The sequence below is a fragment of the Mustela erminea genome, chromosome 4 (genome assembly GCF_009829155.1).
Source record: "Mustela erminea isolate mMusErm1 chromosome 4, mMusErm1.Pri, whole genome shotgun sequence".
In the NCBI taxonomy this organism is placed as follows: domain Eukaryota; kingdom Metazoa; phylum Chordata; class Mammalia; order Carnivora; family Mustelidae; genus Mustela; species Mustela erminea.
This window is the reverse complement of record NC_045617.1, coordinates 26,268,670-26,283,970: the sequence shown is the minus strand read 5'-3', so window position 1 is coordinate 26,283,970 and position 15,301 is coordinate 26,268,670.

The following is a 15,301-nucleotide window of genomic DNA, read 5'->3' as shown; positions in this document are numbered from 1 at the left end:
TACATTTAAGGTAATTATTGATAAGTAAGGACTTACCATTGGTATTTTGTTAATTGTTTTCTGACGTTTTGTAGACCCATTTTCCTTGTTTCTTATCATGCTGTTTTTTGTTTGCTTGTTTGTTTTGTTTTGATGTTTTTTGGTAATTAGTATGCTTTGACTTATCTATCATGTCCTATTTTATATTTACTATAGGATTTTCCCTTGTGGTTTTGCTCTGCAGGCAGGGGAAATCACAGGCTGTGTTCTCTATTCCAGTGCCATTCTCTATAAGGCTGTTGAATGCATACACCGCTTCCTGTGGACTCTGGTTAGGTTTCCTAGTTGGATGGGCTAAAGGCTATATTCAGTGATGGGGAGGGGAGGTTATGAAGTAGATTTCCTGCCTTAGTGCAGCAGGGGAAGCAGCTCTAAAACTGGTAAAGGTCTTCGTTGTTTCGACTCAACCTGACCTGCACCCCAATTTCTCTGACCAAGCAGGGCCACCCCAATTTCTCTGACCAAGTAGGGCCAATAGCTTTGCTCTGCAAAATACTAGCTCTGACCGCCTCTCAGCTTGAGTGCTACGGGGCTAAACAAGTCCCAGGAGTCATCACCAGCTCTTCTGCTCAAATGGAGCTGAAAGGCACTCTCTGCAGCAGATGGGGCTATGATTCAGCTCCTTGCCTGGGTGTGGGAAAATTGGGCTCTCAGACTGCCAAATCTCCATGTTTAAGGATCCACATCAGGCAGATCTGCACTCCATTGAGTTCTTTGATCAGAATTTGCCCCTGACTTGGTTCTGTAGATGAGCAAAGATGCTGGTTGGGGTACTCCTTGGGCACTGCAGGTATGAGCATGGTCTGCCAAGATTCATATTCTGGTTGTTGCAATCCCCTGTCTCCTTCCCCATCATAGTCACACCCCCAGTGGCTGAAGCCCACAGAACCCCATTAATTCCTGTAGGGCAAGAGCAAAGTGGAGGCTCTGGTGAAGCAACCCACAATGTTTTGGCAGTGCCAGTGGTCTCTTCTGGATCCTCTTTTCCCATGGAGAAGCCAGAGGCTCAGGGGAGACCTTTCTGAATATGCCTGCTGGCCCAGATAAGGGACAACCGCAGTCAGCATAGGGCTGCTTCTCCTACCCTTCTAATGCAGTCTTTGTCACTGTGGTGCTGTGGGGTGCTTCAGCCTTGCCCTTGTGTTGTAGGATTCTCTCAGTGGTGTCTCATTCTTGAATGGTTGTTAGTTGTTCTTATGAGGAGGAATGAAGTCAGGAACAATCTAGGTCATCATGTTGATGTCACTCCTTATGCCCAAAGCTTTTGTGACACCAATCTACCCCATAATTTGCATGTTTCTCCAACTGAACCACAAACTTCTTGAAATAAAAAACCCTACATTTTTTTCTTTTTCTCCTCCTTCTTCTTCTTCCGCTTTTCTAACATTCTTACCTTGCTGCTAGGTATAATGCTAGGCCAATAGTTGGCATCTAACTAATATATAAGTGTTGAATGAATGAACGAATGAATGAATGAGGGAATAAATGGATAATATATTGGGGGCTTGGAAACATTCCTAACCATTGACGATTGCACTAGGGAAGAATGGCTGGGTACTTTCATACACATACTTCCACTGAGTCATCACCATTACTCCATGACAGAAGTAGTATTAATATTAGCACGTAACATAGAAGAAACTGAAGCTTTGAGGCCGTCAATAATGCCTGAGTTTGCATGGTTGGGGTAGTCGTGATGCAAGAGCAGAGCTATTTGTTTTAAGCTCTTAGCCCTTTCCACCACTCTGAACCACTGCTGTGTCGGTCAAGGCTTTTTCTTTGGCACAGCTGATGGGAAACCAACTTAAACGAGTTGGGGATAAAAGAAGGCTTTTATTAGAAGAATCACAAAATAATGGGAAGGTCTACAGAAGCCGGGGTTGCTCTGGGAACATTAGAAACAGGAACTGGGGGGAGGAAACCATCAGGCTAGGCTGTCTTTGCTCAGGCTTCATTCTCTCTTCCTGAAGAGACTCTCTCTGCCTGTGTGAGGCAGAGGACCACCAGCAGCCCCAGACTCATATCTTTCCTCCTTCATGACTGGACAGGACCCCGCGTATGTATTATCCCTTTAAATCTAATTGACCCACTGATTTAATGTGCATCACAGAAAATTTCTCTTGGAGAAAGAAAGGCAAACTATTCAACGGCTCTAGGATATTGACAACCTTTTGAAGAGACACAATACTGGCCTGGGTGATAAATGGCCAGCATGGTACCCTGAAGAAGACAACAGGTCTACCATGTCCTCCTTCCCTTAAGCCAATATGACTCACATCTATTGCCAGATCTCTGTATTCATCTAAATAACTATTTTGCTATTATTAATTGACAGGTGTTTGGAAGGTCCACTTATAGTGTAAAAATTATGAGATTTTTAAAAGATGCACATGCATGCATGCATACACACTCCCACACTCACACACAGCCGCACAGACACACACAGGTGGGGGGAGGGCAGAGGGCGTTGGAGATGCAGACTCCTCGCTGATCGGTCATGGAACTTGATCCCAAGACCCTGAGATCATGACCTGAACCAAAGTCAGACACTTAACCGACTCAACCACCCAGGTATCCTCTAATATGCTCTTAACAGATAACCAGGTTCTTCATGTTTTAAGAATGACACCGATGATTTTTTTTGTTGTTGTTGTTATAATTGGCCTTTGTCTCTGAAATTGATTAAGTCAGCTACTGGTACTAGAGAAACATGACTGAACTAACATTTTCACTGTGCCAGTATTTTCTAATCATGTTAAAGTGGTGTTGTACACAGGGCAACTGCAGTGGTTTTCCATTTTCTTCTTTCTTTCTCTTGCCGTAAATCTTGCTCAAATAAAAATGTATCCAGTTTCTCAACATATAAAACAGCTAAAAGCAAGACACTTGTTCTTTCTGAGGGAATTCAGACTGGGGTGTGGCACGTCTGCAGTTTTGCTCCCCTGCAATGGAAAGTTTTACGTGGTCTCAATGGAGGTTCCTCAGGATAGAATCTGTACCCCCCGGTGGAGTGGGAGGGCTCTGTCCTGGAAGCCAGAAGATCTGGTTCTGCTGGTAATTAGTTGTGCAATCTTTGGCAAGACATTTAACCTCTATCTTTTTCCATGGATAGAATGGGGATAATAATATTGCGCTTTCCAATTCCTGGGGTTGTTGTTAGGATCAAATGACACAACGGATAAAAAAAAAAAAGTGCTCGGCAAATGGTAAAAATCACTATAAACATGTGAAAGTCTCATGGCACTTACATACCAGTAAGTATTTGTTGATGTAGACAGAACTTTGTCATCTAGGCCAGAACTTCTAAAAGGTGCCTATTTATATATTTATTTATTTATTTATTTATTTTTAAAGATTTTATTTACTTATTTGACAGGCAGAGATCACAAGTAGGCAGAGAGGCAGGCAGAGAGAGAGAGGGGGAAACAGGCTCCTCACTGAGCAGAGAGCCCGATGCGGGGCTCCATCCCAAGACCCTAGGATCATGACCTGAGCCGAAGGCAGAGGCTTAACCCACTGAGCCACCCAGGCACCCCTAAATGGTGCCCATTTAAAACCTTTATGTGTCTCTAGGAATTTTAAGATAGTTGCATATAGGAATATTGACATAGAATATCTTTTTAGCATACATAAGCAGGCAATGTCAATTTTATGAACTATCTAATGTTAGCCAGGAGTTCTACATGTAGGTGCTTAGTCCTAGAAACACCTCAGGATAAGTCTACGGAAGAAAAGATGGAGAAAAGTCTGAAGCATAAAAGTAAATTGTGTGAGCAGTAATGGCAAATTCTATAAGCTCGTGGGAAAAGACCACTTGAATTAATTGGTATCGCCATCAATCACAGGCTGTTGATTGCTCTAGGAACAGGGTGTAAATCCCATGAAATGAAAAGTGGAGCTGCAAAATATAAATCTATTTCAAGCCGCTGTTAAGAAAGGAAATGAGTAGCACTGTTCAAATGTTGTAGTTCCTCTTGCCAAATGCAACAATTAGACCCACACTTTCATGAATTAACCTGTGAAGTGAATAAATCTTCTTTTCAACAGTTTCATGTCATTGGTTCAAATGGCGGAGCGTTTCTTACATAAAGAACTTAAGAGAATAAATCCATTAGGGAAAGTAGGGGAATTTATTGTACTCCAAGGCAGTGCTTTTAAACAGACCCCAACTCTACTGGAACAAAAAATGGCCTTGTGTTTCAGGTTTGTCAGTTCCAGGTTTGCAATCGGCATTGGAGGAAACCAACAAACTACCCACGGATTTATTCCACATTTCTTCACACTAGAAACTGTGCAGCTTTGTGTTTGTACCTCACCAAATGCCTATAGCCTGTTCCCAGGAGATGAATAGGGAAAGACGGTGCTCCCAGGTCAGCCACAGCCATTTAATTTTTATTTATTTTTCCAGTAAAATCTGTACTTTCTTAATTTCTACGACTGTGGTAAAAATAAAATCTGTGAGCTGACACACCAGTTCTGTTGGCTGCCTCAGAAACTTCCTGAGCACATCATTTATAAATGATACCATTTCCTTCAAATGCACACATTTTTTTTTTTATCCTTTCACTCTGGAGGCTAAAAGGAATCCCACTTCACCTTTTCCATAAATACCAACAGCTCAGTGGAAAGCTGTTTATTTTTCTCCAGAAGCACATTAATGCTACCCACCAACAACAGCAGCTTTTCAAAACTCAGAATGTAAGACTCCAAGGGTCCAGCTTTGCCTTTCCCTCCAGGGGGAAAGCCTCAGGCTGTTTGTAAGAAAGGATTTCCCTTTTTACTTTCAGGGCCTCTTTTTTCCATTGATATTCACCCCCAACTCAGAGTCAAAAGGGCCCTGGGTACACTTTAAAGTTAGGCTATTGGAAAGTGAACCACGTTACACTATAGAATAAGCATTGCATACAGAGATTCCTTTTCACATCAGAATAGATCAAGATAAATTTTTTCACAGCCCTACCCCCCCCCCCACCGTTAGGAGATTATTTTAAAAATAAATTTAAATGCGTGAATGAAAATAGTTTTCTTATCAATAATCAGGAATATTCAGGCTTTAGCCAGAAAACTTTGTGCCCCATGCCAGGAAGTCCCAGCTTTCAGGCAGGAGTTAACTTTGATCCCCAGGGAAAAAATAGCCTCTTAAATTCTTCAGCTATGTCAACAAGCAGGAGTGCTAAGTTTATAGAGTTAAGTCTGTGCCTTATGGCCATAGCCAAGCAAAGCCAAACTGGACATACACTGGTCATTCCAGAAAAGCAAGTTCTATCATGGTTGGACAGGCAATGCTCAATCTTTATGAATCTGCCCTGTTCTTTACTACCTCAGTGTCTCTGTAACAATTCCTGTTGTCTTCCTTTATTTTTTTATTCTTAGTTTTGGAATAATCTGGAATCTTTTCTTTTAGCTTCTCCATTTCTAGGGTTGTGTTTCCCATCAATTCCGGGCCTGACAACAGTTTTTCATCAAAATTCTGAAAGGTATTCAGAAAATTCACAGTCTAACAAAACCAGCAAGTTGCTAAACCCCAGAGCAAATCAGACAGGCAAACTGATCTTTCCAAGGATATACAGCTACTTTCTGCAAAGTCACTGGAAAAGCCCACATTCTGGGACTATGCCAATCCATTGTTTTTGTCCATCATACTAAGCCAACCTATAAGAAAATTTGTGGGTGTAAAACTGCAGTCTTTCTCTGTAAATATAGACTTTTCTCTTCTGCCGGTCTCTCTACTCTGGGGGTTGAGGGTAGAGACGATAACTCATTCATCTTTTCATATCCAGCATCTTACACAGCATCCAACATACAGTGCGTGCTCAATCACATTGTGTATCACTCCCATTTATTATTAACGCATCACATGGGGCATCTGGGTGACTCGGTCTGATGAGCAACTGACTCTTGATTTTAACTCAGGTCATGATTTCAGTGTCTTGAGCTGGAGTCCCTCATTGGACTCCATGCTCAGCTCCAAGTTTGCTTGTCCCTCTCCCTCTGCTCCTTGCCTACACACTCCCTCTCAGTAAGTAAGTAAATAAATAAAATCTTAAAAAATACATCTCTAACTGGCTGATGAGTATGTCTCCTCAACTTGATTAGAGCTCTTCAAGGGCATATTACAATTCCCAGCAGTATTTAGTACATGCAGGCCGTCCTAAAGATTGAAAGCATAGAACAATGTATTAGAATGACCTGAACCCAGCTTTCTGAAGAACAGTGGCAGGCAGAATGGTGGCACTCTGAATATGTCCATGTCCTAATCCCTGGAACCTGTGAATGTTGACTTACATGGCAAAAAGAACTTTGCAGATATGATTATATTAACACTTCGTTTAGGGGATAATTGTGGGTTATCCAGGTGGGCCCACTGTAATCATAGTCGTCCTTATAAGAGGGATGCAGGACAAGTCAGAGCCAGAGGAGAAAGTGATGTACTTTGAAGATGGAGAATGGGGACATGAACCAACCAATGTAGGTGGTCACAAGAAGCTGAAAAGGCAAGGAAGGAAAGAGATTTTTCCTTCAGAGCCCCCAGAAAGCCCCAGTCCCCCCAACATCTTAACTTTGGGCTAGTAAAATTATTTTATACTTCTGACCTCCAGAACTCTAAGAGAACAAATTCATGTTGTCTTAAGCCACTAAGTGTGTGGTACTCTGTTATAGCAGAATCACAAAAGACTGATACAAGTACCATGAAGGCAATCTCTACAAACCGAGGAAAGTAAAACTCACGTGACAAACACATCAAGTAATAAAATTGGAAAGGAATTTGAAAAATGACCCCTTCTGATCACCTGACTTAAGGCAAAGGACAGTCTGTTGGACCGACGGTAGATGTATGTGCATTTGTGGAGCAACAGCGACTACATTTTGTTTTGTTTTGTTTTGTTTTCAGCCCTGCAGGAGATAGAATTCTACTTACCTTTCATTCATTGGAACCACATATAAGTTGTTTTTGGTGTTTGCCCACAGAAGAAAAAAAGGTGAGCTGTGTGGCTGGTAGGCTGGCAACTTCACCTGCAATCTTTCTAATATAGATTGAATCTGGACATGGCAAGTAGGGGGGCGATCAAGCAAAAAACAATCCTATAAACAGATGGTTTGGGAGACCAAATATCTAGTTTTCTTGAAGCCAGTTCACTTCTGCTGTGGTCTTGCCCTGACCTCAATTCTACTTTTTAATCCTACACTTCATGGTGTGTGTGTGTGTCTGTGTGTGAGCGCGCGCTTGTGTTATTCATCTGAACTAAGCTTACCCTTGGCTTAGGAAACATGTGAATTGGAAAGCTGTTCTCAAAATGAGCTCCCTCCTGGAGGATTTCCCAAAGCTCGGCCTGCTTTAATTACTTAACCAAGAGGTTTTCAATGAACTGTTTTGAACCTGGCATTCACAGTACACTTGCCTTGTACTGAGCGATAGCTTTATGACAGGAAGCTTTGTTAGCTGGACCACCCGCGGAATGGGGCTTGAATAGAATATGGCTGCCTGTCGACTCAAGAATGTGAGCTTCTCTGGACATGCCACACCTGTGTTCCGTCAGCTGCCCCCAACTCCTGTTCATTTCCCATGTAATTCAAGGTGTTGAGCCTAATCCATGGACCTTTGCCTCAATAGTCTCATTTTTGGACGTTTCTCAGGCGCTGGCTACACAAGAAATCTCCTTCCATGTAGTCTAAAGCTGCTTGAAGTCTGTCCAGATTATGCATTGGAAGGGTATCTGTGATATGATGGAACTGTGTGTACGCAACCGCCCCAAAGCAGTTTGAGAGTGCAATCTTTACGATTCGCTGAAGAGCACGTTTCAGTGTTGAGGGCATTTATCATCTTCACAATCAAAAGTGAGCTAAAAATATCATTTAGGTTCAAAGAACCAAACTGATTTGAACATCATTTCTCTTTCTGATAGCGATTCCTATAATTTCTACCCATTTGGTTAATGTTTCAAAAAAATCAATAACCTTAGCTCACCCTGCCCCCACTCCTTTTCACCCAGCACTGCATTTTCTGGTTTAGAACCGTGCCACTCCTTCCTTAATTTTGTGGCAGGATCCTAAGGGTACAGTGCATTAGCCAGATTTAAATTTTATTCCTGTGGTCAAAGTCATTGGTTCAGGGGCAAACACGTGGTCTAAGACGGACCAATCAGAGTAAATGTTGCACTTCTGCTGGGAAGGCTGGGACAAATATATTCACTCCTTTGGGAAGAACAGGGTCCTGGAGTCCTGTCAGTCCTTTGTGTCCAGGTGTGACCTAAGAATGGAGCCCAGATAGAGAAGTGGAGCCTAGTGAGGAAAAAACTGATTCCCGGTGACTTTGTTCGAATCCTGAGTCAAGTCTTTTCTGGCAGTTTAGCTACAGAAACCACTAAATTCCCTTTTTGCTTTGGTCGCTTTTGAGTTGGGCTTTGGTCACTTTCAGCCAGAGGGATAGTAAGTGTTACAATGATAACATTATAATGATACCGAGAGTTCAGAGAGTGTCCAAATCCAGGGGTTTAGTGGTGTCTATAAAAGTACGGTAGTTGTACTGAGTGCCAAGTCCTTAAATTTAAGTACTTTCTAGGACTCTAAGAAATCAGGGAAGTGAGAACTTTGCTATTGTTAGCATAGCTAAAAATATAAAAACCATCTATTTATTCCTGAAAATCTTTTTTTAAAAAAGAACTCATATGTAAGCACATAATTAGCCTCTGTGGGAAAAAATTTTTAAAAGATTTTATTTATTTATTTGACAGACAGAGATCACAAGCAAGCAGAGCTGTAGGCACAGAGAGGGGGAAACAGGCTCCTCACTGAGCAGAGAGAGGGATGTGGGGCTTGATCCCAGGACCCCCAAGTCATGACCTGAGTTGAAGGCAGAGGCTTAACCCACTGAGCCACCCAGGCACCCCACTGTGGGAATATGTCGTAAATGTTTGATCCTGTTTGGTGGAGCTGGTCTCTTTTCTTCATCAGGTATATTGGATTGGATATTGCAGTATTTAATGCACAACGGCTGCAAAATTCAAGTAGGGAGAAAGTAAAAATACATTTGTATCTACCTATGGGTATTCCCCTCAGGATTAACATAATGAGACCAATGGTGAGTTTTTAGAATGCAGCTATACATAATTTTCAACTGTTTTCCTAACTATTGTTTCCTATTGAATATTAGATTTGCTTTTAGCAATAGAGATGAATTTTTGCATTTCTTTAGAAGGATCTGAAATTTTGAACTTTTAAATCTATCTTCAGTTGACAGTTTAGTTTGTCTTCCTTCGAAAGAGGATTAACAATGACTCTGTCAAACAAATCTATTGTATTGTTAAAATACTGTGTTTTTTTTTTAATAACTAGGTTTCTTAGATTAAAAAAATTTTTAGTAGATAGGATGGTTTAAAGAACAACTGAGGGCTGCCTGGTGGCTCAGTTGGTTAAGTGTCTGCCTTTGGTTGAGGTCGTGGTCCCAGGGTCCTGGATCAAATCTCACATCGGGCTCCCTGCTCAGCAGGAAGTCTGCTTCTCCCTCTCCCTCCGCCTGCTGCTCCACCTGCTTGTGCTCTCTCTCCGTGACGAATAAAGAGATAAAAATCTTAAAAAACAGAAAACAAACAAAGAAAAAAAAACCCCAAAAACAAATGAATAAGAACCAGAGACAGCATAACTGTGCTGTGATAACAAATTCTTTTAGATGTTGGTTGGTATATATTGTTAACAAAATCTGAAAATTAAAATAATGTTAATGAGGAAATTGTCTTATTTAGAATTTTATTTTCTCTTTGTGCCTAGCTCCTATTTTCCCATTGTTCCCTAGTTTCTTTGATACTTCTTTATTCTCTTTTCATTCTACTAATTTCTTAATTTAGAACATAAGAACTTAGCATTTTTCATAGGCTAAAAAGTGGTTGAATTTTTCAGTGATTATTTCATATAGTTCAACATAACACAATTTACTTTTTCAAGGAAATTTCACAGTTTTTAATTTCAACTTCCAGGTTCTTTCTCCTGCCTTAATCTTTATAAATGGATTCTATTTTTATCTGTAACATGATGAGGTGCTCTCTTTCTAGGACAAAAACCAAAATGAAACAAAAACCAAGAAGTTAGTTGTCTGAGCTAAGATGTACTAACTACTATGGGTTGATTTGTTCTCCTCCCTCACATACACACACTGTGTGTGTAAGTTTTAACCTTTAGCACCTTAGAATGTGAATTTGGAAAGAGGGTCTTTGCAGAGCCCATCGAGTTAAAGTGAAGTCATTAGGGTAGGCCCTAACTCAACAGGACTAGTGTCCTCACGAAAAGGGAAAATTTGGACATGTGACAATCACAAGGAAAGCCTCTGTGAAGATACCTGGAGAGAGGATGGCCTGTGAGTGGCCGAAGCATCTACCAATTGAAGGGTGCCACCAATGCTGGCAAGTGCTGGAAGCTAGAAGAGATAAGTAAGGATTCTCCCTTGGAGCTGTCAGAGAGCGTGACAGAGATGACACCTTGATTTCAGCTTCCAGAACTGTAAGACAATACATTTCTGTTGGTTTAGGGCATCTCATTTTTGGTAACTTTTCAGGGCAGGCAGAGGCAATAACTATGGAAATTGTAGGCACAGTGGCTTTGCAGTGGTTTACCAGCTCTCATAGGAAAAATTGATATTAAGTAACAACTTTTTTTTTTTGTCTCCAGAAATTGAAGAAGAAATAGTTAAATAACAAAAGGCCCTCTTGTTCAGTCCCCCAAGAAAATGTCTTGTCAATATTATTTGAAAGAATATGGAGTGGAGTTCTAATGACTATTGTCTTATCTAAATTCTATTCAAGTTATGATGTATGGCATGGGAAAAAAAAATGAGATGGCTTATTTAAGACTAATTTTAGCCCAGTACATACTTTAACGTTCTCAATGTGTGAGAAAGATTTTAGTAATAAAAAAATCATTTTAAAGAATCCCCCACATCACAACAGACGATAGACATAGAGCCTTGTTTTATGGTTGCAGGAAAAGTATCAAACTATATTTTGTTAAAAATTAAGAGAAGTTACATTTTAACTATGCTAATGGCCAAAAATTTCGTATTAGACAGGTGTCTGCAACTACTCAAAATTACCTGTGCCTAGTCCAAAAACCTCAGTAAGAAACAATTTTAGATGGATTCAAAATAATAAATAGCATGAAATTTAAAGTTGAAATTTGGCATGTTTTTGAAATTAGTATGAGTGGATACATATGCAGGGCATTCTTTTCTCTCTTACTTTTCCTATAACTCCACTTTAACGATGACAATAATATGGCTATGGACATGAAATAGCTTCCTTCTTCTCTTCCACTCTTTCCTTTCAAGTGTTCACATTATTTTTTATTGATACCAATATTACCATTTTTGTATCCTTCCCAAGTAGATTGAGAAAATACATCAATAAAAATTTAAATTTAAAAAACATAACCTGAGGTCTAGATAATAACAAAATATTTCTTCAAAAAGTGATATAAGGAGTATAGAACAGGTGGCCAAATTTCTAGAATTGGAAACTTGGCTTTAACAAACCATAATTTACATTTCTGTCTCTTGTGGGCTGGACACAGAGACTTACCAAGACCGACATAAATTTATTTATGGAAATGCAACTTGCCCTTCTATACTTGTACTTTTGTTGATAACTTGTTGCAACCAATTCTGTATTTTCTTTGGATCTTTGAATTGATTTGCTAAGTTATCTACTGACCAAAAGGCTAAAACTCAGAATTCTCAAGTCACGAGACTTGTCCAGAGTCAACTTTTATTTTCTTTCAAAAATTCGCACAAGTAGCAAGAGAGGAGATGTAAATTACCTTATTAATTCTAATAAAATATGGGTATATGTTTAAAATACATGGGAAAAAAGTGGCATTGATACGTCTGTATATTCTGTTTTGTATGTGATCCGACTATATTTTTCTTTGAAGAGAAGTCCCAAGAAAACTTGTAAATATATGAAAAGTCATATACTGACAGTTTTAAAAATTATCAACAACTCGACCCTGGTTTATCAGTAGGAAAAGTCATCAATATAGGAATACTCCCAAGGTGTCTACTTTTGCCACAAAGAAATTAAGAATTAATATTTTACTTGGCACATTTCATCATTGTGGAAATTAATGAAAAAACAACAACCCCACCACAGTGGAAAGGTATTTGAAAATTCATACAGGGTTAAATAGTCATTAGGAAAGAATTAATTAACGGTAAAGAAGACAATGAAAAGATGTTTGCTTGGTCTCCTGCTTCAGGATTGATCATCTATCTTGTAAATTGAAGGGGTTACTTTCGATGTCTCCGGCAACTTCCTCAGTCCTTATCATTCATTATCACTCAGCTCCCTGATTCTGATTGCAGTCTGTGCTAAAATAGTAATATGAGATCAAGGTAAATGCATACCAGAAGGTATAGTCATTTGAAATGCATTCTAAAATCAATTAGAAATTAATTTGCAGTGTCAGTGGAGGTGGAACATAATTACGGGCAATTGAGAATCGACTGTGTACATGCGCTCGTACGCTTGTGTTTTTGTACATGTTGATACAATTTTGTGAAACGAGGGGGAAATCTCAAATTACTTGGCTGCTTCTGCCTTATTACATTGTTCGACATTCAATTGACATCACAGGTTACAATAGAGGGGAGATGAAAGTATTTAATGAAGCCTAGACCTGCTAGCTTAAGTGCAGCTCAACATTCTCTCTGGTGGTGGTAGGGCTCGCCTCCAAAACCCTTCTCAGGAGATGACCTTGTCAATTTCACCTGCATATCTCAACCAATATTGGCTTAAAATGTGAGTATCAACCAAATAGAAATACAGACCCCCCCTTTTTTCCTTTCTCTTCCTCTGTCTTTTCTTTATTTATCTTTCTCTCTCTTTTCTTTCTTACCTCCTTCCTTTTTTTTTTTTTTTTTTTTATGCATGTACATTATAATTCTTATTGGTCCAGGTTCCACACTGGACCTTGATAATGTCTGAAGAAATCCTTACTCATTAGGACATAGGGAACATAAGTGGCCTCCTTTTATTCCTGGGCTGCTTGCCTTCTCGAGAAAGCATGAAAAACCTCTTTATTTGAGGGATTGCTCACCCTTTAAATTGCCCTGCAGATTTGCTTTTATCTAGGATGTCTTTTTAGGTCTATGGATGCCTGACTCTGTGACATTCTAAGTCGGATGAATGGCCTCATTTTCAATAACTTTCACTTTGATACACATATTTTTGAAAGCTTTCCCCCTTTTCTTCCTTTTGGAAATTGGATGTGTTAAACGTGCCCTGACTGCTTTAGCTTTGCCTATCTGTCTGGTGGGGAGCTGGAAAATTTACATTTAAACAGCACCTCCAACAGTTCTTAATGACGTGCTGAAAGGCGGCTGGCTCTAGTCCAAGTCTGGGGTTTCACTGCTCAGGCAGGAAGGTCAGTTTAGTCCTAAGGGGAAGGGAAAAAAGTACTAGACTCTGTATATCCTGCATGAGAAAAATTACAAATTCAGATGTAATATTTAAAATACTTCCTTCTTAATTTCAAAGTAATTGCGTTTAGTAGGCAGTGAACTCCCAATGGTTGATTAGCTTAAGACGTTTTGCTTTAGTTTGGACGTAAACCTCTAAGTGGCCTACTTTCATTTTCGTCTGGTTGAAGAGTTTGTGGTTATAATATTTAAAATAAACTTTTAAAATGATCTTGGCCAGGGGGTAAGGGAGTTAAAAAAAAAAAAAAAACCCACCAAACCTCAATTTTTGAAAATTTTTTCCTGAAGACCTCTGCCTAATTGTTCCAATTAGGACATGAACACTTGTATCAAATATGTGAGTTTAGTATAGTCTCAGAAGCCACAGAGAGCAAGAAAAAAAAATGCAGGCAAGTTTTGTATTATTTCTTAGATTAGCTATTTATTTTCCTTTTTGTAAATTTTATAAACATGGTGTGCCTTCCTGAGGTGGGGAGAACAGATGGTACACCTTGATAGCTCAGAAGGAAAATCTGAGTGACGCAGGACTACAAGCCAACTGACAGAGGAGATTACTTATGGATGATGTGTGCTCTTTAGTTATCCCTGAAACTCCCTTGGTACAATAAACCCACTGGTTGGGAGGTGAAGGCTAGGACAGATAGATTAACATAACAACTGTTCTTCACAACTAAGTCATTTGTTAAATAAAATCTATGGGAAAGCCAATGCCATAAAAGAAGTTGGATAGCATCACTGTGGTGTTATCACTCTTGTTATCCTTGAACTCTAGACACTTAATGATCTTCAAATAAGTAGTATTTAAACAAACCTCTTTTCAAACGACATGAAAGGCTGGAGCGTTTATTTAATAACCACCACAAACATAGAGCAAGTGGTACAAAATTCCTATTTTTTTTAAAAAAAGGTTTTATTTATTTATTTGACAGAGAGAGACACACAGTGAGAGAGGGAACACAAGCAGGGGCAGAGGAAGAGGGAGAAGCAGGCTTCCTGGCAGGCAGGGAGCCTGGATGTGGGGCTCCATCCCAGGACCCTGGGATCATAAACTGAGCCACCCAGGTGTCCCTAAAATTCTTATTTCTTGATTTAATTTTGAGAACAATGCAATGTGCTCAGTAAGCCTTCAAATCCTAAAGTTAAACTTTTTTTTTTTTTTGCCTCCATTTTCCACTCTTAAATCTACTGAAAAAAAAAAGATTGTTACTGTTTTTGGATTTTTGAGCATAAACCACGTTGTTTAGTGCATACTGAAGAAGGCTGGTTAATGGACATCAATCAGTGGAGAAATTGCTCAAAGACAGCGCATGCATTATGCTGAGGTTTGAGGAAGATACCCCCGATGCCATAGCACAAACACAACAGGAACCTTCTCGTGACTTTCTGTCCACAGAATCACTGTATGAAAGACAAGAAGGCTGAACCGCTTTGTGATACACTGAAATATTTTGGTATCTCTACGTGGTTTCTCTAAGAACAAAATTTTATGAAGTCTGAGATCACTCTGACAGGCATCCGTTAAAACGTGACTGTTTTTTGTCTATGTGCAGATTCCTGTATGGTGATGTTTCTTATTCTTCCTTCAGGTTGTAAACGCCTTTGAGAATCGGTAAAAGTTACAGAATTTAGAAAAAATGTGCACATGCGCGCGCGCGCGCGCACACACACACACACACACACACACACACACACACAGAAGTTGCGAGTCTTATGAAGGAGTTCCATGAAATCCCCGAGCATGTCTGTAAACCCTTGGGGCACACAGGCTATACTTTGTCTGATTGATGAATTCATCTTACA